Source organism: Vidua macroura, chromosome Z, assembly GCF_024509145.1.
Source record: "Vidua macroura isolate BioBank_ID:100142 chromosome Z, ASM2450914v1, whole genome shotgun sequence".
Lineage (NCBI taxonomy): Eukaryota > Metazoa > Chordata > Aves > Passeriformes > Viduidae > Vidua > Vidua macroura.
The window spans coordinates 36,612,496-36,637,966 of NC_071611.1; the positions used below are offsets into that span (position 1 = coordinate 36,612,496).

At 41.3% G+C, this 25,471-nt stretch overlaps 1 protein-coding gene across 3 annotated transcripts in view; it reads right to left on the reverse strand.

Annotated features, from left to right (window-relative positions):
- Window positions 1-19,003, reverse strand: part of GHR (growth hormone receptor) — a 118,620-nt gene extending 99,617 nt beyond the window's left edge. For 2 of the 3 annotated variants that reach the window (XM_054002908.1, XM_054002906.1), the window contains exon 1: window positions 18,868-19,003. The gene's annotated coding sequence lies outside the window, so the exon portion shown is untranslated. Of the gene's footprint in view, window positions 1-2,830; window positions 2,912-18,867 lie in introns of all 3 variants that reach the window. The other variant, XM_054002907.1, reaches the window with a different exon arrangement.
- Between the last annotated feature and the right edge of the window lie 6,468 nt (window positions 19,004-25,471).

Consider the following 25,471-nt stretch of genomic DNA (forward strand, 5'->3'; position numbering starts at 1 on the left):
AATACTTGCACTTAGACAATGAAACATATACAAATGAATATATCACTTTCTTTTTGAGAATAAAACATCTTAAGTAGTACAATTAAAAAGATTCTAAAAATCCTCCAATGCAATCAATTAAACATAATTGTCCCTCCTTTTCATTAAAGGCCACTTGTCACCACCCTAAAGTGACAAATAAATTGTAAAGAGCAAAACAGTTCAGTGTTCATCTCCCAATGATAAGTGGCATTAAGTGTCATCATCTCCCAATGATAAGTGGCATTAAATGTCATTCAGATGGTTTAACTGTTGCTTAAAGAAAAAGTATGAAGAAGAGAGGACAGGATGTGTCTTCACTTTTAAAAGCAGCTTAATGGTTAAACATGCTGAAAGTCCTGTACTTTGGTAAAGTTCAGGTAACATCCTATTAACTGGGAGCACACTCGCCTGAGATAACAATTTAACTACATGAATTCCAGCAAGCAAACATAACTGCTAGTTATTTTAACATGGAAAGTAATTTTTTTATATTTTTAAACAAGTATGACTCAGTGCTATATACTAGTTTTACTCCTGTCCCTTCCTTGCACTTGAAAAAGTTTGTCCAACATTTCCATGATAAAATGCACTTTGTTGCTCTCCCTCTATACTGCCCAGAAATGAAATGAGCCCTTTTTACAGAGACACATGTGTTCTCATCCTGCACCAGTGATTTCTACACTGGCTCATGCTTAGAAATTGCACTGCAGAATCAGGACCTAAGTAGTGTCCACCTTGAGAAAGCAACTAATATACAACATATATATCTATACATCAGTTTTCTCACAGATTGAGAAAGAAGATGTAGAAAAAGATGCTGAATAGCTGAGAAATTCATACACCAAAGAAGGTGAATGGGACTGTATTAAGAAGTTACTTGACTTGCCAAGCTTACCACAGGCATTCAATGTTCAAGATGATAGCTAAAAGTTGTGCTTAAAAATGAGCTTTCTTATTTCTTCTTGGGCATCAGCCTTTAGGATTTACATTTGCAAAACTGTGTAGGCAACACTGAAGGCTGTAAAATTTCATTAAAATCAAGAGAAAGGCATATTGCGCCTCTTTGAAAATTAAATGCTTTTAGGCATTTTATAGCATTATGTGTGTAAAATCAAATTTCAAGCAAGGTGCTAAATGAACATGGAGGTAAATAGGGAGTAAAGCAAACAGAATGAACCTTGTGATACGTATTCACCTCTTTCCAGCACCCAACCCCCTCCAAACATGACAGTATCAATAAATAAACAGGACTAATGAGAAGAGAGGCTATAGCCTCCCATAAGGTATTTAACATTACTGACTGTCACAATATTCAAGTGGACAGTGCCCTTTTTTTAAAAAATACCCTGTATTACAGTCAACTGGCTTTAGCAGAAGCTCATATCCATACTCTCTAAAAAAGCCACCAGCCTTCCTCAAGTACTTAAGTGTAAATGGTAACACTGTACACAAAAACACTCTTCCCTCCTGCCTGGTTTGCAAATTTTTATTTAAATATAAATAGCATTAACTTTCTCCATGGGATTAATTTAGCAGGTTAAAAGGTTCACAGGAATATACAGTACTCATTTAAGTGGCCCAAGGTGAACCGTAATTATACCTGAGCTGTCATAGTGGAAATGGAATGCAAAGTGATTAATGCTGTACAGGGAAGAAACATTATTCCTCAATGTGGAACAGCCCCATCTTCAAAACCTCTGTAAGCCAGTCCTTATAACCCAGCACTGCCTTTTGTCCTTCTTACTCCCTAAACACATGAAAATAACATTTAAAAGATAAAATAATCCAGCATCTGGATTAAGATGAACAAACAGGCTGCTAAATGGAAGCTCACCTTTTGACACATTTGCAGTCATCATCAGCCTCAAAGGCAAAAAGCAGCTGGGATGTCCAAGAGAAGGAGATAGGCTGGAGAACAAGGGGGGCAATCTGTGCCCAAGACGAGTGGATGAAAGTCAGTAGGTGACCGCTGGCAAGTCTTACCTGCTGCAGCCTCTCCCAGATACCAGCCCTTCCTAATTGCCCAACAGTGAGAACTCCCAGATAAACATCACACCCATGTGCTACCTGCCCACCTCCACCTCTAGGTATGCACCCCATCCATTCATTGTCTGGTAATGTGAATATTCCCATCCATGGTGCTAAAAAATCAGTAACACGGAAAATGTCCACTGTGCATTCCACCAAGTGTTTTCACAGCAAGAGAGAACAATTACCCTCAGCACAATTTGGAAATAGTGCTCATATTAAGTTTTCCAGGAATAAGCTGTCTGACAGAATAAACGAGAAAATGTGTAAAGGATCAGATGGAATTTTAAAGGCAAAACTACTCTGTGTGAGAGCAACCACCCTATGTACCCAAAAATCAACAACCAGATTCCAAGTATTTTGGAATATGAACTCAGTATTTCTTTTGTTATCACAGTTTACAAACCTGAGTTGATGCCAAAGAGAAAGGGAACATTCTCATTTTGCAATAGACCTCAGGGAGAGTGAAAGCCTTTATGAGGGCTCTCCCTGTAGCTGAAGACAAGCAGCCTGCCAGCTTAGGAGCTGTGTTTGCGAAGTTTTGTAAGCAGCAGTTAGGATCCAAAGGGAAGCTGTACTGTCTGATACTTAGCTTGGCTACTGCAGTTACCACCTCAGTCCATGAAGAAAGGAGAGCCAAGACCTTTACACACCAAAAACCAAACAGAACTTTGGTTGGTTTGGCTCTGACAAAGGACAGCAGCAGGGCATCAATGTCACACTAATACAGGATGGGACTTGTCCAAGATCCACCGCAAATCCTGTCATGCCCACACCTAACCTGGAAATAAAGATGGATGTTGTTTCACTAAAGCAATTTTCAGTTTGAAGTTTCCTCTTACACACATTTTTGGGACAGGATCTGAAAGAAAAAAAAAAAAAAAAAAAAGAAAAATCACACAGAAAAGACAAACAAAAACCTAATCACGTCTAGGGATGTCTCATTATTCAATACACTATGCAACACACTCATTGCTGTATTACAAGATTAAATGTGTCATATTGTACCACTGATCAATGTAGCGTAAAGAGTCACAGGCTAGGCAGCAGTTTTGCAAGAAGAGGGGAAAAAACCAAACCAGTGGAAATCAAAAGGGAAAAAAGGTTGACGAGAAAAATGCCATTGTCTCACAGGCACCTGGAATTCTGTAGCACATTAATGGAAGCAGCACATGTTAGAAGGCTTCTCCTTTCCAGTACTGCTGCCAAGTGAAAGACTCTGCCAAAGAGGGCAATGAAGATGAAACGCTACGAAAACCTGATCTGCGGAGAAAGCTTTAGAGAGTGACAGTTTGTTCACAGAGGAGATGCAAGACTTGTGAAGGAGCAAGGAAAAGCGAGGCGAGCCCAAAGCCTTGCAGCCTGGAAACCACACTGTTGGTGGTGAAGCAGTTCTTTTCCAGTTAGGTAATAAAGAAAAGCAAAACCCTGTAGCAGACCCTGTGGAGCTCACTGAAAGGTGCTGAGGGGCTCTGCTGACCCATCCACACAAGAGGAGACAGCTTCCTACACATGCTACACACTCTCCAAAGGACAGAGGTGCATCCTCTCAGTACTCACCACAGCACCAGCAGCAGCATTATGTCTATCACAATCCTTGCCCAAGAGTAGTATCTTGCATAATCAATACCTTGCATCAGTAAGTAATAATTTAACAAAATTCTGTCTTTTTCAAGGCATTTCAGTATCTTCATGAATACTGTAAAAACACTTACTTCTCTATTAAAAAAACCTGACAGCAGTTACCCTGGCAGCAAAAAAACAGTTTAGTAACTGACCCTTCTGGTGACATGGCTTCATTCATGTTCATGCATAATTCTATAGGAAGACTGAAATTTTTATCTCTAGCAAATTTATATCACTTTATGCAATACAAAATATTTTCTATATTTGTATGAATGCACATGAAATTATTTGAACTTATTTGGACTTATTTGAAATTACTTTTGTTTAGCTGGTTTTTAACACATTAAAATAATTCTTCAGAGTGAAAAGGTGTTTATTTTAAATGTGTTTATCCAGTCCAGCATTTATGAGTTATACAGCAGTCATAACTACGTCTGAGAGATGAAACTATCACTCTAATTCAAGCCAAAACTGGAACTGGCTCGACTTCTTGAAAACTTTTGTTTTTCCAGAAAAATTACTATTTATTTCATCCAGTCAGAAGCAAGCTTATAGTGAAAAGTTTATACACATCACTGCACAGAAGAGACTTAGTATCTTTGCTGTAAGTTAAAGATTCCAGGATTCCTGTGCTGTCATATTTCACCAGGCTATATTCAAAACTCCTTTAAAACCTCAGATTTCAGGAAAATATTTTTCTACAGGTATTTTAGCAAGGTACAAAGAAGCAACTAATATTGGGAATCATTAGGTTAGGAACACAGTCTACAAAAGCACAAGTATTCACCATGCGCAGCCACAGGTGACTATATTTGTTTTGTTCAGCACCATAAATTATCCTGCTATTCCTGAATGCTGGCAGTTGTCCAGGGTAGGTATCTTCATATTTGTTTAGCATAGCTGACCAAATTGCAAACTGTGGCTGTGGCACTGTATAAGTAATAAATTATTGTCACCTGAGGTAAGAGTCTTTGCTCCTGTTTATCATAGCAGGCAGCACATTACCAGCAAAATTCAGCAGATACCACTGAAAAGCAGGCTCTAAACTGAGGTGGCTGAGGTGGCCTTGCACTTCTCATAGTCTGTTGAGTCTTTATAGAACGCAAATAACGATTCAGGTATCTAGTGGAGACACTTAACACTACATCATGTGAGTACTCTTCAGCAACTTTAACAAACGTTGGAGACCACTCACAGAGAAGCTACCATTAGGTCACATTTCCCATGTGTTGACTGGTACATAGGGCTTTGTGCATGGCCAAAACCAACCTTGCTGTGGGCTGCTCCCAAAAGCATTTGACTAGCCCTTCTTGGTGATAAGGCAGGCTCCTGCCACAGACTCCCATTTCTCCTGGAACCAGGCAGTTGCGAGACAAGTTGCATCAGCCCAGTGAAAATAGCTCCTAGTTAGGGGTGCAGCTCATGCAGCCTACACTACAGCTCCCATGGCAGAGAGATGAGAGCCACCTCAAATAATCAATCTGGGCTTTAATTTGCAGCCATAGCCTTTGAATGTAATTTCACATCTGCATCTATTATAAGCAGCCTGTGTATTGACACACGCCCCACAAAGCTGCATGACTCAATTTCAGTGACTCTGAAGATTTACATTCTGTATAAGGAACAACAGCTATTTTAGGAGATAACAGGCTTCCGATACTCCAGCACATTTCTACAGTAGTCAAGCTGTCAAGTGACTGTCAAGAAAGAACAAAATCTAAAGAAGCAAAGGAAATGCCAGCTGAGAAATTCTATTTTCATTGGCACGGTTTCTATTTACCACTAGCCTCAGGTGAGTTATTGTAGCTCACTTGGTAGCCTATCTGAAGGGTCAGAACTACAAATCTGCTTCTCTGTACACATTTACGAATTTCTGCATATAAAATCTGATATGCAATAGCAATGTTTTCCTCCAGTAAAACATGCCACAGTATTCAGAATACCTGCAGAGAAAAATCACATACTTACATTCTTTGAAAATAACTATATGCTTGATGATTAATTTCCAGTTATGAAATGCAATAGTCTTACTCTTTCAAGACAAAATGCTTACTGATAATAAGAGACAAAGCAAGCTACTCTTTCAGAAAGGAGTAAGTTATTATGTCCACATATTTCCTTCTCCCTATAGGTTTCTACCTCACAGAATGACAGAATGGTTTGGGCTGCAAGGAACCTTAAAGATCATCTAGTTCCAACCCCACTGCCATGGGCAAGGACACTTTTTACTAGATCAGGTTTCTCAAAGCCCTATCCAACCCAGTCTTGAATATCTTCAGAGATGGGGCATCCATCACCTCTCTGGGCAACTTATTTCAGTGCTTCACCACCTTCACAATAACGAATTTCTTCCAAATATCTAATCAAAATGCATTCTCCTTCATTTTGCATTATCTTTCATTTTAAAGGTATTCTCCCTTGCCTTATCTCTGCCTGCCCTTGTAAAAAGTCCCTCTCTGGCTTTCTTGTAGAAGTCTTTCTTTTTTCTTTTTTTTTTTTTTTTTTTTTTCCTAGCCTAGCTTAAAAAAATAATCTAATGCATTTTCCTGTCTACAAAACACCCAGGAACATGCCAGAAACTAATTAGGAATGACAAGCATATAATGACATAAAAGCTGCAAGTATTCAGTTTTCAGTCTGGAAAATAAAACACTTAACGGATATGGAATGCATTTGCTCTAGCTCTTTTATGCACAGCTGGCATGACTGATCTGAAAAATAAGAGAACATGTGCCAGTCTACTTTTCAGGCAGAGTTCAAACAACTGAGAAATTTAAACAGAGGAAAAAAATTCAGACTAACCATACCAGGTGACTGAATTAACTTTGCAGAGCAGCAACGAGTGTATTCAAGGGCCTGCAGTAAGTCTCCACAAAGAGGTTGGTTTGTACTCAAAGTATGCCAGATTCCTATTTTTTGCTAAAGAGCAAGTTTTTAGCCATTCTGAGACTGGTGAAGAAGTGCTTGTTTCCTGCAGATAAGTCATCATATGGCAGAGAAAAGAGTTACAAACTAAGATTATCTTAGAGGGTATCTAGTAGTGGTGTTTTAGATTTTCTGGATTTATGAAAATAACTTCTAAATAAGTCTGACAGCCCAATGTGAATTTTCTGAAAATATGCTGAATTTTGAGCAAATGCTTAGAGATCTAGTAAAGTATGGAAAACTTAAAAATAAGCAGATTTGCTAGTGAGCAACAGGACTGACACCTTGACTAGAAACTTTCCCTTAAATCTCAACAGGAGCAGAGCTCCTCAGGGTCTGCTTGCTGATGAACAATGGAGGAAAGTTTTCTGATGGAAAAAAAATTGGTTTTTTTGTCATGCAATTTAGCAGCAATAGGTTATCAAAGACGTATCTGTCCCAAATAATGCTGGCACTGTATTTCAACTACTTAGCAAAATAGCTGTGCAGCATATCATTGTCCTGTGCCTCATAGGACAGGCTTGCTGCCAACTGGGTCCTAGAATAATCAACAAACCAGACTCCAGAAAGGATGCTAGATTCCTTCCAGCAGTACCTACTCTTTAAGCAATCAAATATACTTAGTGAGTATAGTGCTAGATTTTCACTTTATTAACGAATTGTGCGAAGGGGTCTGATCAGCAGATAACTCCATACTCAGCTGTGAATCTTTAATTCATGTAAACCTTTCAGCTCATGCTACTGCCAAAAAGAACAGCTGGAAGAAGAGGAATAGTCTGTTTGTAGGCTCCCTGGACTCTTGGGTTGGATACACTATCCATGAAACACAAGCACTACCTGGCTTATTACTACTTTCAAGACTGCATAAAAACTAAGAACACAATACATTCAAAACTACACCAAAACACACAAGTATTCTCCTCTTCCAAGAGGAAGAAAAAAAAAAAAAGTATGAGTTTCTGCTATGGTTTGGAAAGCAGGGCTATGAGCAGAGGCTTCGAAGGTTCACATCTGGCTGAGGTCTTTCTGAACTCACTGCAGAGCCTCTCATGCAGTCATGGACAGGGTTATGGCTCCATTCCTAGCCACAAGCTCCGTATCGCTTCCAGGAGCTACTGCTTGGGAAATACAGACCAAATCTTTCACTCTGATCCCACAATCTGTGCTCCAATCCCTTTTTCACAGCTACACTGAAATCCCCAGTAGAAGCTGCTGCATGCATTCCCACAGCTAACAGGATAAAGGTGAGAAATACTTCCTCATAAATATAACTTCTACCTGCTGGTGTGTCATTCAAAGTGTAGAACAGTCCACAGAGTATTAATAATCCCCTAAAATAACTGGCCTGATAATTGGCTTTGAGCAATTTCAGAAAACTAATTCCCACGACAGTGGTTGCTGCTCTCTTTTATTCAGCATAAGCATCTGGCAATAAGTGATTTCACTGAATAATTTTGGCAAAACTTGGAGACATTGTTTTGAATTTCCTCTACAACTTCTCAATGACCAACTGTACTAATAGCTGAAGAAAAGCTACTCTTGTGGGTCTTCCTGACCCCATGATAAATAGATCTTAGTGTCCATGTGGCTCCTTTTTACCATTTCAACATTTGCTTAAATTGTTAACAATTAAATGGCCATGCTCTACACAGTGATTTGCTGGTAATCAAAGCAAGAGCAGCCAGTACTTAGCATCCACGAATACATCTTTTGAGCCCAACAATATCAAGTACTAACACTACGTAACATACACCTAAAATCTGTAAAATTACCTGCAGATGGTTCCCTAGGGCCTTACATCGTTTCTCAGAAAGGAGTTAATATTACAGTTTTGAAAACATAATTTCTCACCCACCCCACACACCACAAGTCTACAAAGAAAAATTCAAAGGAATATGAGCATTTGTTTTGACTTTTCAAATGGCATTAGTTCTTTCCTGTAGTAACTGACAAGACAAAGTCAAAGAAAGGAATGGTAAGAGCAGTAGGGAAAAAAAGTCAATGCAAAAAGCCAGAGCTACTGATAAGCAGCTATTTATAATGCAGAACACACAAAAGGTCAGTGCTGTTGAGGCAGAAGTACGTACCCTAAACCCTTGACCTACATTGTTCGAATTACTTGATGTCTCAGTCCCTTCATCCCAGAAGACTTATATAAGATAAACTATCTATATGAGCCTGTTAAATGTCCTTTTGGTACTCCTTTTTGTCATTTTTCTAATGCCCAAATTCCTCCAGTACTGTTTGTGTGACTGTAGCACCAGCACAAATGACTACCAGTCACTTGTGTATGAACTGCACCAATGGAGCAAAACATAGATTGACATTCCTCTTTCCTCTGAAAATGCCTCATTTCTGTCCAGTAAATGCCTTAATGAATACAGTTGTTTGTTCAGCCTTCCTGCTCTTCTCTGTTAGCAAGTTTTCACCTCCAGTGGTGTCACAATTCTACTGGTTTCTGCAGCTCTGCCCCCCTCTCAGGGATGGACACACAACCCATGGGCTAAACCATCATCTGCTCCTCTGGTATTAGAGACCACTGATTGCTGAGTTCATATACATTAGCCCAAACTCAGAGAGGCTCCAATTTCTGCTCAGCAGAAGCAAAGGGAGGAACAGGGGATGGCAGCAGTGTTCGCAGGCTGCTGGATGCTCAGCTGAAGCCACAACTGCTATCTCTGGCTGAGCATATCCAGCACTTTCCCCAAGCTGGTTTCAGCCTGTGTTATCTGAAAGGCTCCACAGGGCACAGCCTGTAAACAAGCACACTGCTTCTGACCAGGTATTTTAATAACATATGTAAGAGTACCTATCTATATTCTTACCATAGGAAGTGATCAAAGCATCTGGAAAATACCAATCTACTGTGATATGAAGCAACAATGAAAAGTCCCAAGAAGAGAGAGCTGTATAACCTCCAGGCCCCAAAGCCACAGCTCTGTAGTACTGCTCCATCTTAATGGGAATGAATGTATTTCACTCATTTTCAAGATATTTGGTCAGAGCAGATGTCTGAGATGTAGAAAGTGGAAAGGATAATTCTTCTTTTGCACAGAAAGCCACAGGCCTGCTTCTTATAAATGGGATTGTATATATATGAAGAGTTCACACAAAGAGTCACAGCCTCTTCCAAGATCAGGTTCCCTGGCAGGAACCTTTTAGAAGTTTAAAAACTCCCAATAAAAAAATAACTAGTGAGAGATAGCTCTTCTATTTCAGCCCTAACAACAAACCGTGCCAGTCCTTTTTTATTGACAGCTTACATTTTGTTTTCACAGTCCAGGATTAGTAAATGAAACATGAACTGCAATACAAACAAACAGTATGTGTACCAACCAGTCACATATAAAATGAGTAGGTGAATGACATCATCTATTTGATGCAAAAATACCATCTTTCTGTTCCATCTATTTTTACATACTGTTGCACTGAGAGGCTGCTAAAAAATAGTGTAACCAGAATGCCATTTGGAAAGCATAGCAATGCAAGCCATTGAGAAAATCAGTCCTACACTAACAAAAATATTTCTACTCCTAGCATATTTCTATCCATGAAACATTATAATCTTTACAATAATAAAAATTTTTGAAAATTTCAGATTCGTATGAAAATACACTTCTAGGTGCAATTTAAATTACATTAGATTTTTTTAATCATCTTGAGGAAGCTGGGGTTTTTTACTGTGTTTTAGTCCAGCCACCTCAAACATCCTTAAATCATTACTCTTGGTCTTAAACATGTTCTTTTGATTACTGGCCACCTAATGTTCAGTTGTGTTCACATAAGTGTCCACTTGAGACAGTGGAACCAAATGCTTCAGAGCCTATAATTTCAGTCTTTCCAACAACCATTAGTTCCTCAGGCTATCATGTCCTGGTCTTCCTACTTGCATATATTCCATTTTGTTTCACAAATTATCCAGAATCTGTATACAGTCCATGGCTCTTGATACTTCAACCTCTTCTCCTTTTCTGAATGACTTAGTATACTGAAACACTAAACACATTCTAACACTGAAAAACTTCTTCCCTCCTCTAATTTAAGATCTCCTGTGATTAACTTGGGTCCCCATTTCCTTGGGTTTGAAATAACATTCAAACAATAGGCCAAAATTATTTTTAAAAATCTGCAACTCCCACTTCAGCAAAGAAAACAGGAGCATGAGTGTAGAAGGGTCTACATGAAGATTCCCATTATATCATTCAATGTCAATGTGAACAACTAGTCAGGAGGAGCCTCTCCTAAATCCTATGTTTTTTCCTTTTAATAGATGGGTTTTTTTATTCACACTGGCTCCAAAAAGCTCCCTTGGGCTTTTACGGAGAGAGCTCTTCACTTTCACCTGCAGTACTAGAACAGGAGAGGAAAAGAGACCTGCAATGATTTTCACAATATACCTCATAACCTTAATAAAAGATTAACTTTTTATATTTGAAAAAAAAAAGCAATAGAACAGGCCACAACAAACACATGGGTACAACAATAAACAACATGACTTTTCACATTATGGCATTAAGTGCAGTCATCTATGCCACAAGCTGGATCAAAGATACAAGGGCTAAACATATTGCTTAATTCCCCTGAATGCTGGATACAGGTCTTACGCCATTATACACCATAAGCCTGAAAAATCATAGATCATAGAAATATTAAGAGTTAGAATGCACTGTAATGATCACCTAGCCCCAGTCTCCCCTGTTATATGCAGGGACACCTCCCACTCGACCAGAGCTTTATCCAACCTCGCCCTAAACACTGCCAGGGCCGGAGCATCCACAGCTTCCCTGGGCAACCTGTTTCACCACACTCATAGTAAAAAAATTATTCCTTATATCTAACCTAAATTTCCCCTCTTTCAGCATGTACCCATTACTCATTGCCTGTCTCTACAGTCCCTGATAAAGACTCCCTCTCCAGCTTCCCTGTAGCGTCTTTCAGTTACTGGCAGATTGCCATGAGGTCTTCACACAACCTTCTCTTCTCCAGGCGGAACAGCCTCAACTTTCTCAGCCTGTCTTTTTAGAGAAGGAGCTCTGGCCCTCTTATCAGCTTTGTGGCTTCCTCTGGACTTGCTCCAGCAGTTCCATGTCCCTCTTAAATTGGGGACACCAGCACTGGATACAGTGGTCCTTGTGGGGGTTCACAGGAGGAGAACAGAAGTGTAGAATCCCCTCCCCTGACCTGCTGGCCACACTCCCTTGGATGCAGCCCAGGACTCTCTTGGTTTTCTGGGCTGGGAGCACTCACTGAGAGCTCATGGTGAGCTTTTCATCAGCCACCACGCCCAAGACCTTCCCCACAGGGCTGCTCTCAGTCACTTCTCTGCCCAGCCTGTGGGTGTGTCTGGGACTGCCCCAGTGCAGGTGTAGGACCTTGCACTTGGCCTTGCTGAACTCCCTGAGGTTTGCATGGTCCCACCTCTCAAGCCTGTCCAGGTCCCTTTGGATGTCATCCCTTCCCTCCCCTGTGTCGATTGCCCCACCCAGCTCAGTGTCATCAGCAAACTTGCTGAGACTGCCCTCGATCCCACTGTCCACGTCACTGACAAAGGTGTGGAGCAGTATCAGTGCCAGGACTGACCCCTGAGGGACACCACTCGTCACTGCTTTCCAGGTGGACAAGGAGCTATGACCACAACTCTCAGTGTGGCCATCCAGCCACCAAGTGGTTGATCCATCAATCCATGTCTCTCTAATTTACAGACCTGCAGGACTTGTCAAACAGCATGAGCCCATGTAGACAATATCAGTTGCTCTGCCCCTGTCCAGCAAACCTGTAGCTCCATCACAGGTCACCAAATTTGTCGGGCAAGGCTTCCCCTTTGTATAAAGCCATGTTAGCTTTACAATGATGTATAAAGCAAATATTCTTGTTCCTCTTGCTTCGATGCAAGTTAGGCAGGCCCCTCACACCACTTAAAGAGGTGAATGCCATGCTTCCTTACTGTCAGCACCAGCACCATTGTGGTCACCTAGAGCCCTGAGAATCACCAAGCAGAATCCACTGTAGTCAACCCACTTGTGTGTGCCTTGTGGTGGATGAAATTACATGCCACTGAAAAAATCTGGACGTAGTACAACCAAAGAAATGAATTTTCTCAAAGCTATCCATTATTTCAAGGAAATTAGCTGTTCAAACAAAATACTCACCTAAGAACCAGAGGCACAGGCTTCTTTACAACAGTGACTTCTTTTTCTGACATGTTTTCTCAACTGATATGGCCATCCTAATTAAAGCACCTCAGAACTGGAAGATACCAGAGCTCATTACACAGTTCCACAAAAATAGCCTTTCTCACAGTGAAGTAGAGGGCCGTTTCTCCCCCTCTGAAGCTGCAGTCCCTCCATGCTGTACATGCTGTCCTGCAGCAGCAGAACTGGCTGTTGTACAGCCAGCCAGCAGTGACCATATCACATAACAAGCGCCTCTTCTGTGCAGTATTTGTTAGTAACACCCAGCACGAGCAGACCCAGAGGCACACTGCTGCTCTCCAAAGGTCAGAAATCACAGCTGAAAAGTGTAAAACACTGTCTCACACACTCTTTCTGATCCTACCGCAAAAACATTGCAGCTGTAAGATAAGCTCATTCACACATGCTGGACCAGTGGGCTGGCACTATTCGGAACAAGCACCAGCCTGTAATGTTTCAGCTGCATGTGTTGTAGTTATTTGTGTGCCTCAGCCAAAACCTGCAAACAGATTCTAGAAAAATAGCAGGATTTCCCACTACACCCTGCAAATCATTCCTTCAGCTGCCTCACCGCACCTATTTTATGCCCTAAACCAGCCAGGACTCAACCTACGAGACCAAAGCCCCAGTATAAGCACAGCTCACCAGGCTTGATCCATGTGTCCTATGAAAGAGATGGCCTGGTAGAGTCCTGATCATGTTGTATTCTACTCTGTTTACTTAACATCAGACTTAGTCCTTAGAGCTACTCTGTCTGACTGCAAACTGTCACAGTCATTATGAAATCTTAGAGGTTTCCTTTTCACTAAAAGTTCCACAGTGCTTCCCTGATATCCTGTAACAGGCCCAGACATAAAATGCAATCAAAACCCAAAGACACAGCAGCTTGTAATTGCTCTTCTCTCAGTCCTCGCATCAGATCTTCCTTATTCTTGGCAGAACAGGTAAAGTTTGGTCCCAAACCAAACCACAACCAGTCTTCTTCAACCCATGCAAAGCAAGGCACAAGAACCACCATCTAGAAGGAATCCTGCTTTGTTTTTTCACTCGCTTTTTATAGCATCACATAAAGCCATTAGCAATGCCACAAACCATCAAAACACCAAACAGTTAAAGCTGTTCTAGAAGAAAACAGTAAATAAGGCATTGCTAAGAAGAATTATAAAGCAGGTTCATAATATGGCTCTTGAGCAAACACAGTTTAATAAGCATTCCATAAAAAATTCAAACAATATTTTCAGTCATGCAATGAAGGAAAGCCCAACTCATTCTCTAGGCAGCACTAACATAACACATGGAAAAAGGCAGGCAAAAAAAAAAGAAACACAAAACATAGCAGAAATCAGACTGCTTGCTGCAGCTGGGAAACAGGCACGTAAGGCAGAAACTGACTGCATGCTCATTTCACTGAGACAGCTGGAATAAAATGTGATGGTTCTTTCAGTCTGTTTCTTCTGTCCTACAAGCTGTGCTTCATGGTCAGAATATCCCCAAACTCCAACAGGCACAGAGGGAGTTGTTTGGCTATATCAATAAGGTTGTAGAGATACACTGTGTATGGATTAAAACCCAAAACTTTTGCATATTGGTCAGGCACAAATATATCTGTTCACAGGACTAACACAGCTACAGTTTCTACAAACCATCAACTCATCCTACAGATTTACTGCAATATGGAATTTTACTGATCCTGTTTTCTCTTGAGGCAGTAAAAACTCAAATTCAATTTAAATGCTTGAATGCTGTAACATTATAGTTGCTACTAATCATCTCTTTCCAACTTTCCTTCAGAGCTGTTGTCTGTTAACTACTGACTCTTTTTGTATAAAATTACTGTTGTGCATCCAAAAGAATATTTCATATTTGGACTGACCAATTACAGAGTTTGAAGACCATAATGGATTTGTGACAGTATTTAAACAGCTTTTGAAGTTCTAAATACTATCTCCATGTCTGTTAATGTCCTATTTAAATGCGACTGATAATTTGTTTTTATGTTTTCATGTATCATCTTTGTTCTAGAATTACAAGCAATAAGCTTATTAAGTGATCAGAGGCAGCAATCTGCTGCCTTAATGAGCACAAAGCCAGCAAAGCATCTTTGCTTTGCACATTCTGAGTTCAGTTTCACACACTTTGAACCCATCCTCAGTAGTCAGTCCAGCCTGATGCAGGGGCCAAGCAGGTCTAGTGCTGTAATGCACTAATGCTCTGAGCCTCACTAAAAGGCAACAGAAAAGGAGAAATGGGGAAGCATAAATCATTCCATACCAACAGAATGGGTGCTGTGCTTATTCTCTTAATGCAGAGAGGTTAAAATTTTCTGCTATATTTACCAGATTTCATATCCTCTCACCAGCAGTCACTGTGCAGATTTTTTGTCTCTCCAGGATTCTCCATGCAGCCCTGTATCATCTTCCCCGACAGGGCCACAATCCCACAGAGTGGATCCCTTCCACAAAATCCAACCACTAGAACAGGCACAGCAGGACAAAAGACTATGTTCCAGACTGTGTCACTACAAACAGGAGTACTTTTGTAACTCTAATTTAGAAACCTGAACAAGACTCAGTAGGTACGGGTGTTGGCATCACAGTCTGGATCTCTTGGCAAGCCAAAGGACAAACATAAATGGCTTAAATTAGCATGGTATGTATGAATAGCATGGAAGATAGAATTTTGAAACTCAGAAATGCTTGATTTGTAGTGTAGTTCTTCAGCTATTGAGTACATGGCAACAAAGTGCAGCAATATTACATCTGAAAAGTTACTCTAACCCAACTGTCTGTGCACGTGCATCCACCACCAATTGGATTTTCCAGCAGTTATTCCTTCAGCAAGAATGATTTTCATTCTCTTTTATATCCTCACAACATTGTATGTCTGAAATGCCCAACAAATAGCAAGGCACATTATATTGTTCAAGTGAGACATTAAGTTTCACGCTGTTGCAAGCCATCCTGCTACTGTGAAGTATTTCAGAATTTTATACTAACTTATTAATGAAGAAAACTAATTTTAGTGATAAATGTATTTTCAATAGAATACATGCTTTCTAAATGTCAATAAAATATATGTTTAAATGTATTTTCAATTCATAATCTGCAGTACATGTGATATGGACAAAATTTATCTCTCTCAGAAAACAGCCTTTACAATTTTCTGGGAAAAATTGTTTCTCACACACTGAAAACCAGCTCTTCGGTAAGAGGACGCTTGTTCCATGTCTCATGAACTAAAATAATGTGTAAACAAACGCCCATCTCATACAAAGATTAAAACTAGGATTCATACACGGTAAAGGAAGATTTCCCTTGTGATAAACAGTTTGAGCACAAAGTGTTCCTTCAAGTCCTGACATAAATCTGTTCCTGCCAAGCTAGTATCTCATTGCATCAGCCTTTCGCCTTCACCACACCAAAGTAGCAGCCCTACTACCTCTCTCCCTGTTTTCCTCATACTGCCCTCTCCCCAGAATTACTACCTCAGCTCCACTGGGCCAAAGAATTGTATTTCCATCACACAAACATTTGGTAACAAGAGAAGAAAAACCTTTTATTTAGAAAAAATCTATCATTGAAGATGTCCCATGTGGGCTGAGTAGACTCATTATTACTGCTGGTAGCCTTGCCCTTTCTTACCCCACCAGCTTTATCCCACCTTCTTGGTATTCCTATAATTTTTTATTAATTTGTAATGCTTTCAAAATGTTTTGACATGTACCTTAAGATTGCGAGATCTTCAACTGGGCTGAATGCAAGCAAGTGCTGTTGTGTCTGATAAAGCACTTATTTTTCAATAAAAGAAAAAAAAATCAAAGCATCTATCAATGCCTACATTGCTTCCTCAATGACAAATATTTGCAGCTTCTATTTAAGTCATGAAAATCTGGTATTTCAATTAAGATACATTATGGTATATTTATTCCATTCAATGCTCCTTTCAATGGTGCAAGATAAAACACAATTTCTGCAGCAAAAGTTTCATTTAACAGGAGCAAGGCCTAGCTCCAGTTAATATAAGCACTTAGACATGTACATACAGTCAGGCAAAAGAGACTGTGGAAGTGGAAGTTATGCTCTAAAAGGACAACTGTATACTCATACTTCCTTAGTCTCTAGTTCATAAAAAAGAATAGTACCAATCTATAAACAGGAGATTTGCCTTCAGAGGTTTTGATCATTCCTTACTGGAAGAAAACAGCCTTACTGGAAGAGGGCATAAAAGGTCATATGCAGTACTACATACCACTTCAGTTTGTAAAGATGTCTAGAACTGAGCTCTACAGACTTCCCCAACACAGCCAGTGTGGCACAAACACACATGTACTCTCTGGGAGCAGTGCTATGGGCAGCGTCTACAGAGCCCTTGATTTTTTTACACTTGAATGGTGCTACACTGTGCTGTGCAAATACATCAAGACCAGGAGAGGAAACAGCCCAACGTAATGAAAACAAGGATTGACCATACTCAGAGAATTTAAAAATATTTGGTAGGTATCTATAACTTTTCCATACATTAGTGTAAGTCTCAGCAGTTACAGTCATATATTTGATAAAAGTACCACTACCACTTACTGGCACTGTTAGAAATTACTCTTCAGAAGGATTGCAAGCTATCTTGTTTGTCACTCCTTCGTAATTATTAGAACATGCTAACATAATGAATTAACACGGCAAGTAGCAATTCTAGTAATGCGAGATTGAGATGTGGTGGAGATGAAAGACATCACATTCCTATTTGAACAGCTCAAGCTGTCTGAGTAACTTTCAGTATTACTTACATTTATCAGAGCCACAAGACATCTAAATTGCAATGTATTTTAATCTCAATATTTTAAATAGCATCTTTTAAATAAACACCAGCATTTAAATGCACCTTACCAAATCTCCTTAAATTGATTCTATGTCCAACTACAATTTCATGGCTGATGTGGGCAACCAAGTCTGTGCTATAGTTGACAGTCTCTTGTATTTAAGCGAAAAAGATCTTGACAAATAACTTCAATTTTTTGTATCAGTAAATACTGGCTTAAAGCACAAATAAAATGGGATCCAAGTCAAGTGGTGGGTTACAGTTTTTTAATTCCTTCATTTTTACTTCTGACATAATCATGACCAGAAAGATGGCCAGGTGTGGGTCTTCTGTAGTTGTTACACAGAAAGAAAAGTTAAGCTGTGACTGAACACCATAAAGTTAATAATACACTATACTCTAAACAAAATATACTGTACTGAAAAGATGAGTAACTAGTTCACATCCACTCACTTATCTCCAGCATTAGCCCTGTGAGAGTTTGCAACAAGTTTTACTGAAGACGTTACTATGATAAAACACTAGTTACTCCTCCGCTATATAACCCCTCTGTTTGCACACTTCTGCTCAGAACGTTTGCAGTATTTATTTTTCAAAACATTCTCTATTTTTTTTATCCTATGCAATACTTACAACACGCCACACAATAAGAAACAAAATTATGGACAAATGGCAGTTAAGAAAACAAACAAACAAACAAACAAACAAAAAAACAGAGGGCGGATTTGCAGGGATTGTATAAACTGGAATAAATCATACAGAAGAAAAATTCTGATTAGGTCTATTACAGTGGAGAAGACTGCGACGCTGGCAGCTAAACGACGATTCTTGTTCTGCTTTTTAAATCCAAGTCCACACAGAAAAAGGTTTCTCTGAAGAAAATTGTTTCTTCAGATCTCCGAGGCTAGGCTTCTCTTCCCCGGCACCCCATCCATCACCCACAGCACGGGACGTGACAGGAATTCTTGCCCCCCGCCCTCCGTCCCAGCCTCGGCCAGAGCTGACGCCGCGGTCTCGGCCCGGCTCTGGCGCCGCACTGCCCACAGCAGCGGGACACGGGCGGCCCCGCTCTTGGAGCGGCTCTGACACCGGCCGGACCGTGCGGCAAGCTCGCAGATACCCCCGCCAACCCCGGGCGAGGGGAGGTGAAGCCGGACAGGAGCCGGACCCCGGCCCGTCGCCCCTGGGGTCGGGGAAGCCGCTGCGCGGCCGCGCCAGGCGGGCGGCGGGGAGCGGCGCGGAGCCGCCGCCCGGTACTCACCGACTCGCTCGGAAACTTCCCCCAAGTTTCGGCGGCGCGGCGGGCGGCAGCGGACATGCCCCCCCGCGGTGGGCGCCGGCACCATGGGAGCGCCTCAGCGAGCGGCCGCCGCGGCCGGTCCCAACTTCTGGGGAGGCAGCGACCGTCATAAAACGCGAGCGAGAGCGGCGGGGCGGCGGGCTGAGCCCGCACTCCTCCCGCGGGGCGGGGCAGGCGGAGAGCGGAGCGGATCGGATCGGATCGGATCGGAGTGGAGGGAGGAAGGAAGGGAGGAGAGATCAGCACGGGGCGGGGGGCGGTGCTGCCCAACACCCCTCCCCATACACCGTACCCCGGCGGCGGCGGCGGCGGCAGCAGCAGCGGCAGCAGCGGCGTTGGCGCTCGCTTCGCTTGTCGCAGCCCGCTCCGTGCGTGTGCTGCCCTGCCGGGGCGCGGGGCACTCAGCGGCCATCGCCGCGTACTCCTCCTCCTCTTTCACCCCGGCAGCTGCCGGCCCGGCCGCCGCGGGGAAAGGGTCAGAGCGGCGACGGGGACCGTGTCTGGCGGGGTGGGGCGGCTCGGCGCGACTCGGGGACCGCCGCCTCCCGGCCCGAGCCCCGGCCGGTGCCGGCGCTTCGGCGGCGCCGCGGGGCTCCGTCTAGAGGGGGACGGCGGCTACTGCAGCGCGCGTCCCGGCCGGACGGGCTGGAGCACGGCTCCGGCGCCAGCTCCGCGCTGTAGGTGCAGTCCCACCGGCGATGGCTATGGGTTGCGAGCCCCGGGCTCCTGGCCCGGCCTCAAGCAGGGGCTCAGCAGGGCTGGCAATCGTGTTTCTGTTCAGCATCGACGAACACGATTTATGGTGAAGGGGTTGTCAGCGTGCCACGGGCGCGGCTGTCAGGTGGAAGGGATGGCGCCTTCCTCGTCCAGGTGTGTGGCACTGCACGCACAGGGCTGAGTAGTGTGATTGTAGAAGGTAGCTACAGCAAAACAGTGAGCGTCTGCTAGGGATTGTCTTAAAATAATAAAAGATTTCTCTTCTGAAAAACTGTTTAGGAAAGAAAACATTAAAAAGGAGGATAATGTCATCAGTTTATTTAGGTATCATTTGCATTGACAAAGTACCGAAGGCAGACCCACATGTGCAAAGGTGACACATAGATCTTTCAGGCCTTTGCAGGCCCCCTTGTCATGTGTGTGGCCCCACCTTCAAAATAGCTCAGCATCTGGCTTCCTCATAAAACAAAGGTGGGACAACACCCCCAGAGATCAGTGTTGTAAGAGTTTCACAATCATTCAATAAGTCACAAAGCGCACTCTGAAATGAACTGGGAATAGAAGAGAATTGTGTCTCACCCAAGCTTTCTGCTGTGTTTGGTGTACAGGAATACTAGTGCTGGCATATGGAAGTTGTTTGACTATAATGGCTGGGACCAGTTCCTGGCACCTCTGGCTGCTCAGGTCGGTGCTGCCCTTCCTTGCTATTGAACCAGGTGCTCCCAGATTGGGAGCTGCTTATCTAAGGAAGCTGGTGTTCCTCACAGACTGACCTGCGAGCAGCAAGTGATCTGTCTTCAGCTGTGCTGTTGATCCAGGCTTTTTCTGCCCAGAACAAAGAAAATTATTCCAGGGGGCTGAAGACATGTATCAGGGGTGAGATGGACTGTGAGATTTGACCTCATCACTTTCCAATTGACTTAAGGGAATTAAAATCTCACATATTGATAAGTATATGACGAAAGTGTTGCTTTTGAGGTTTTAAACTAAGGGCACACAGATTCATCTCCCTTATTCTTACACCAAAGCCATCTCCTGCCGCTTCCTCATTCAAAATCACAGAAGGAACAGATTTTTTTTTAAACAGTTTTGAACAATACCATAGTCTTTGCATTAATATATGTGCAAAGGACATTAAGTTCCACTTCTTACCACTGGTCAGGGAATTCATACCCACATCTCCTGGGAGATGCCTGTGCTGCCAAACTAGTGGTTGTTATTTGGGCTTTTCATTCTTACCTCTTGTGCTGAAGCTATGGCAAAACATGATTAATAACTCATTGTGTAAGAAATTGCAACCACAGATCTGATACTGGCCCTATAGTTTTGTGGTTGAAGCACTGTGATAAAAGAGGAAGATTCCAGGTCCAGAGATGCTTATGGGGTTTGTTTCATACAACATCCCTATAACATAGTAACATCTGAGACTATGACAAACTGGTTTGTATTAACTAAGTGGCAGTGAGAGCTGAACATGTAAAATATCACATGGATAAACCAGAGAAAATAATTAATTGCTCCCTCATTATATGTACAAAAAAAACTTGGATAACAATAAATCCATAGGTTTATTATGTATTCTAGGTTTATAGCTGTCTGGACTTTCTCTATCCTAGATAAAGCTTTTTATTTCTTCACATGACAGGCAGTTTAGTTTCATGGGGACTAATGTCAAACACATTACATTGCCAACAAGACCAGATTCAGGCAAAAGCAGCCAAAGTAATTTTCAGTCAGAAAGTTTGTGATGATGTGGGGAGGGGCTGGAAAGCCAGGAGACAGGTAAGAGTGGAGTTCCCATATTATCTACAGCTGGCCTTGTATTTATGGAAGCACAAGGCTGTGTGTCACTTGTGGGTAGGATAAATTGAATTTTCTCAATCACCACAATACAAATAAATAGCATAATAAATGGCCAGTGGTCTTTTGGCTTGTCTCTTATTAAAATTAAAAAAAAAAAAAAAAGGGTCTATCTTTTCATAACTATTATTCTCAGTTTCTCTGGAGGATTTCAGGGTATATGAAACTATTTACTAGATTTAGTACTGCTAGTCTGTGGTAGTAGTTTAATCTCCCAGATAAATTAGCAATAAAGAACCCAAGATTGGTATCTTATGAAGCATGAATCTTATCTTGGGAACAATATAGAAATTGATTGTAATTTTTATACATCCACTAGGAAACATCTACTTTTAAAACTATGTATAATTTTGTCCATGCCCATGTTCTTCACTTTTTGGTTTATGCTGTATTATCACTCTTCCATATTCCATCCAATCTCCTTAAAATGCCTGGAAAAGCAAGTCTGGCTTGAGGACATTCAGTAAAGACACCTGAATTCTGACCATTTACTTTGACACAATATCCTACAGGGATGCCTACACCTACCCCTTTCTCTCTACATGTAGTTGCTGCTTCACTCCTTTCCAGTGTGTTGAAAGTTCAATCCTTCCTGAGCATGATGCTCTGGAACCAAGTGCAGAAGTCAAAATGATGTCTGAGTCTGGTTTTGGTCTCTGTTTACAATAGTATATAATGCAGTGTTTATCAACAGGGCGTCAAATAGGATTCCAACAGCTCAGTTCATGATAATTCATCTGAAAGAGGTTCCTTCACTGCTAAGTGTCTAAAGCAAGTCCTATTTGTAATTTCTGCCAGAACTTGCTTGCCAGTGAATGCCTACTGTAAGGACTGGTTAAAATCTGAGCTTTTACAATGTAAAGGCAGCTGTATTGGTAAAGTCTGTCAACCAAACCCCCATGGCTTGATTTAGCAGACAGTAGTTAACCATAGTCAGCAAAAACAATGTTAATTTATGTATTTCTGGATCAATATAATGGGGTACACATGCAAGATCCATGCTAAAAAATAAAGGGGTTTCTTTGTCTAGCAGTTTGTATTGAAAGGAAACAAAGTGACATTTTGTTATTGGGCTTTTTGCTGATACAATAGTACAAAATGCACTCTTAGTTGATACTGCTTTACCTGCAGAGCTTTTACATGAGGCGTGAAAAAAGGTTGTTTAGTCTGAGTAGTTTAAAATTCCCTATGATCTGAAGTTAAAGTGAGTATGGATATGTTTCTCTTGAGTGAAAAACTACTTACACTAATTACAAAGAGTTTTTATTTTTCAAAACTGCATGAAATAATGCAGAAGACAGATTAAATAAAAATATTGTTCATATTCTGCATTCATAACTGCAGTTTAAATCTATTGTCTTATTTTCTTGGCTTCTTGTTTAACACAATCATAAACACAGAAAGTGCACAGTTCGAAAGGGTTCTCAGGAGCTCCCCAGTCCAACCTCCAGCTCAGTGCAGGGTCAGTGAAGATCTTGCTGGGCTTTACCCAGCTGGGTTTCAAAAACTTTCATGTCTGGAGGCTGCACAGCATCTTGGGGCAACCTGCTCCACTGCTGCACTGTCCTGTGGGGCAAGAGGTTTCTTCCTTCTCCTCTCTGAACTCCTCAGTTCTCATTATGCCCTTTTTCTTTGGGCTGATGCTCCAACTCCTGATCTGGGCATCCTGGTAGTGCTTCACTGGGTCACTCCAGTTTGGCACTATCTCTCTGTACCACCTCATGGGCTTTTTGACCCCCAGGGCAGGATTTTGCATTTGTCCTGGCAGAATTTCTCACAGGTGCCATCAGCCCACTTGTCCAGCCTGTCTAGGTCCTGCTGTAAGACAGCTCTGCCCTTGAGCATATTGACCGATCCCTCCAGTTTGGTGTTATCTGCAAACTTGTCAAGACTACACAGTACCTCCTCCAGGTCATTGATGCCAATATTAAACAGGACAGGTATAGATTACTGGCCCCCAAGCACAGGGACTATGAGTCCATAGTTTTACATGGTTACAACACACATTTTTCCAATTAATCTCCACTGATCTTATCTAGATGGTAATAAAGAATGGGGAATGTAAAGGGAACATGTTGGTCTTTTGGAAATGAGCTAGAGAATGATTCAGATGAATAAGTGTTTCCCCCTTTATGCCATGCTTTTAGAAAACTTAAGGGGAAAGAAAGTCCACTGGCACTGTGTGAAACTTAGGTGATAACCTTCATAGAGAGTAAATCGGTCATTTAGACATTTACTGTGTTTTCCATCAAAATATTTGTTTTTAGGATAATAGCAAGTCAAAATTCTGTGCAGGGGAAAATGAATTCTTCTTCTTTCTTTTCTTCACCTTCTTAATGTTCTTTATTCATGTAAGAAATAAGGAATAGCTGAAAGAAGAGAAGCTGTCTTTTAATCTAAATTTCCATCATAAGTAGAATTGCATAAAAAAGTACCATAACACACGATTGCTTGCCACAAAAAGAAACCACACTAATAAAATTTGTATTCCAACCATGATCAGACTCGTACCAAGAGCTGGGAATGCACAGTGCTTGCTGTATATAAAAGTAAAAACAATATTTAATAGCAGCTCTGTTCTCAGCCTCTGAATATGTGGAAAAATTTAGTTTGTGGGTTGTCTGGGTTATTTCCTTTAAAGCTACAGGACAAAGCTCCCCCAAATACTTTATATGAAAGCAGAATAATTACCTAACTAATAAATATCTGTGGAAACAGAAAATTTTCTCTTAGGAACTAATCTCCAATGAATCAATGTGAACACACATGGAGAATAAGAAGGCACAGGCAAAGCAAGAAAGCAAAAAATGAAGAAATGCTCTGCCACAGTCTGAGGTCTCTTGCTCTCTCTTTCTGTTGTTTCTAAGTCATCCATCATGTCATTATCTACAGCTATATAAAACAAAGACCTATCTGGCCATGTAATGAATACACTGACTTTCTGGTTCGCTGGGAAAGGTGTATATTTTGGTATTTTGCTTGCTTTTTTTCTGAAGAAGGGAGATGGAGGACTGTAGAGATGAAGGTTTTGGTTCAACTGATATATTCACTGCTCTTTTTTTAATGCAAGAAATATCAAAGCTGGTCCTGATCTGTTTTCAGCACTACACAGGTTGTCCTGCATCCTAGATGTTACATTAGCCAGAAGAACTTCTCCAAATGAAGAATGAAAAACATCAATCAATTTTATAGTATGTATATGTATATATATGTGTGTGTGTGTGCATGTGTATTATTTTGTGAATGTACTATTGTTGCTCTCTGGATCTTAACTGAATCCCATCCTTAGTCTGTCAAGTGTTTATTGAAGACTGTGACTAGTCACATATTGCAAAGCTGGAGTCCAGAACCTGAGACCACTTTCTGAACCTATTTGTCCACATTGTCCTCCATTTCCTTCTGCCAATGAACAAGTTTAGGGGTCTGTTAAAGCTTCTGCCTAAAGTGCTTTTGTCCAAGTGTCCCAAAGGTTTAGACACTTCAAACAAGTCTTTCTTTGTTGTTTTTCTATGTTTGAATTCCTAAATTCTAACATGTTAGAGACCTAACCAATTCACATCTCCAAGTATTTTACATTTTATTGATCAGAGCATGTATTCATTGTCTAGCCATGTTTCAGGAGCATTTTTCTGCAACTTTTGCTACATGTTCCTGCTCTCCACCTCAAGTTCTTTTGTCTCTCACCTTAAGGTGGAAAAGAGAACACAGAAGTTGAAACAGACACCACGTTTGATTATTTGTGTACTTAAATTCACTTTATGCTTAAACAGTAGTGCTACCATGCAAAAGACAATAGACAACAATTTGGTCAAGGTCATCGTATATAAAGGATGATTCTTAAATTTCTTGGGCTAGTTGAAGAATTTGAACAAAGCCAGACGGTAATTTTGTTTGTTGCTTTCATAAGTCTGCTAGTTCCAGGAACAGCAGCATCCTTTAATTTATGATTCAGCTTAAAGTCTCTAGTTGACAGATCTTAAGCATTTGT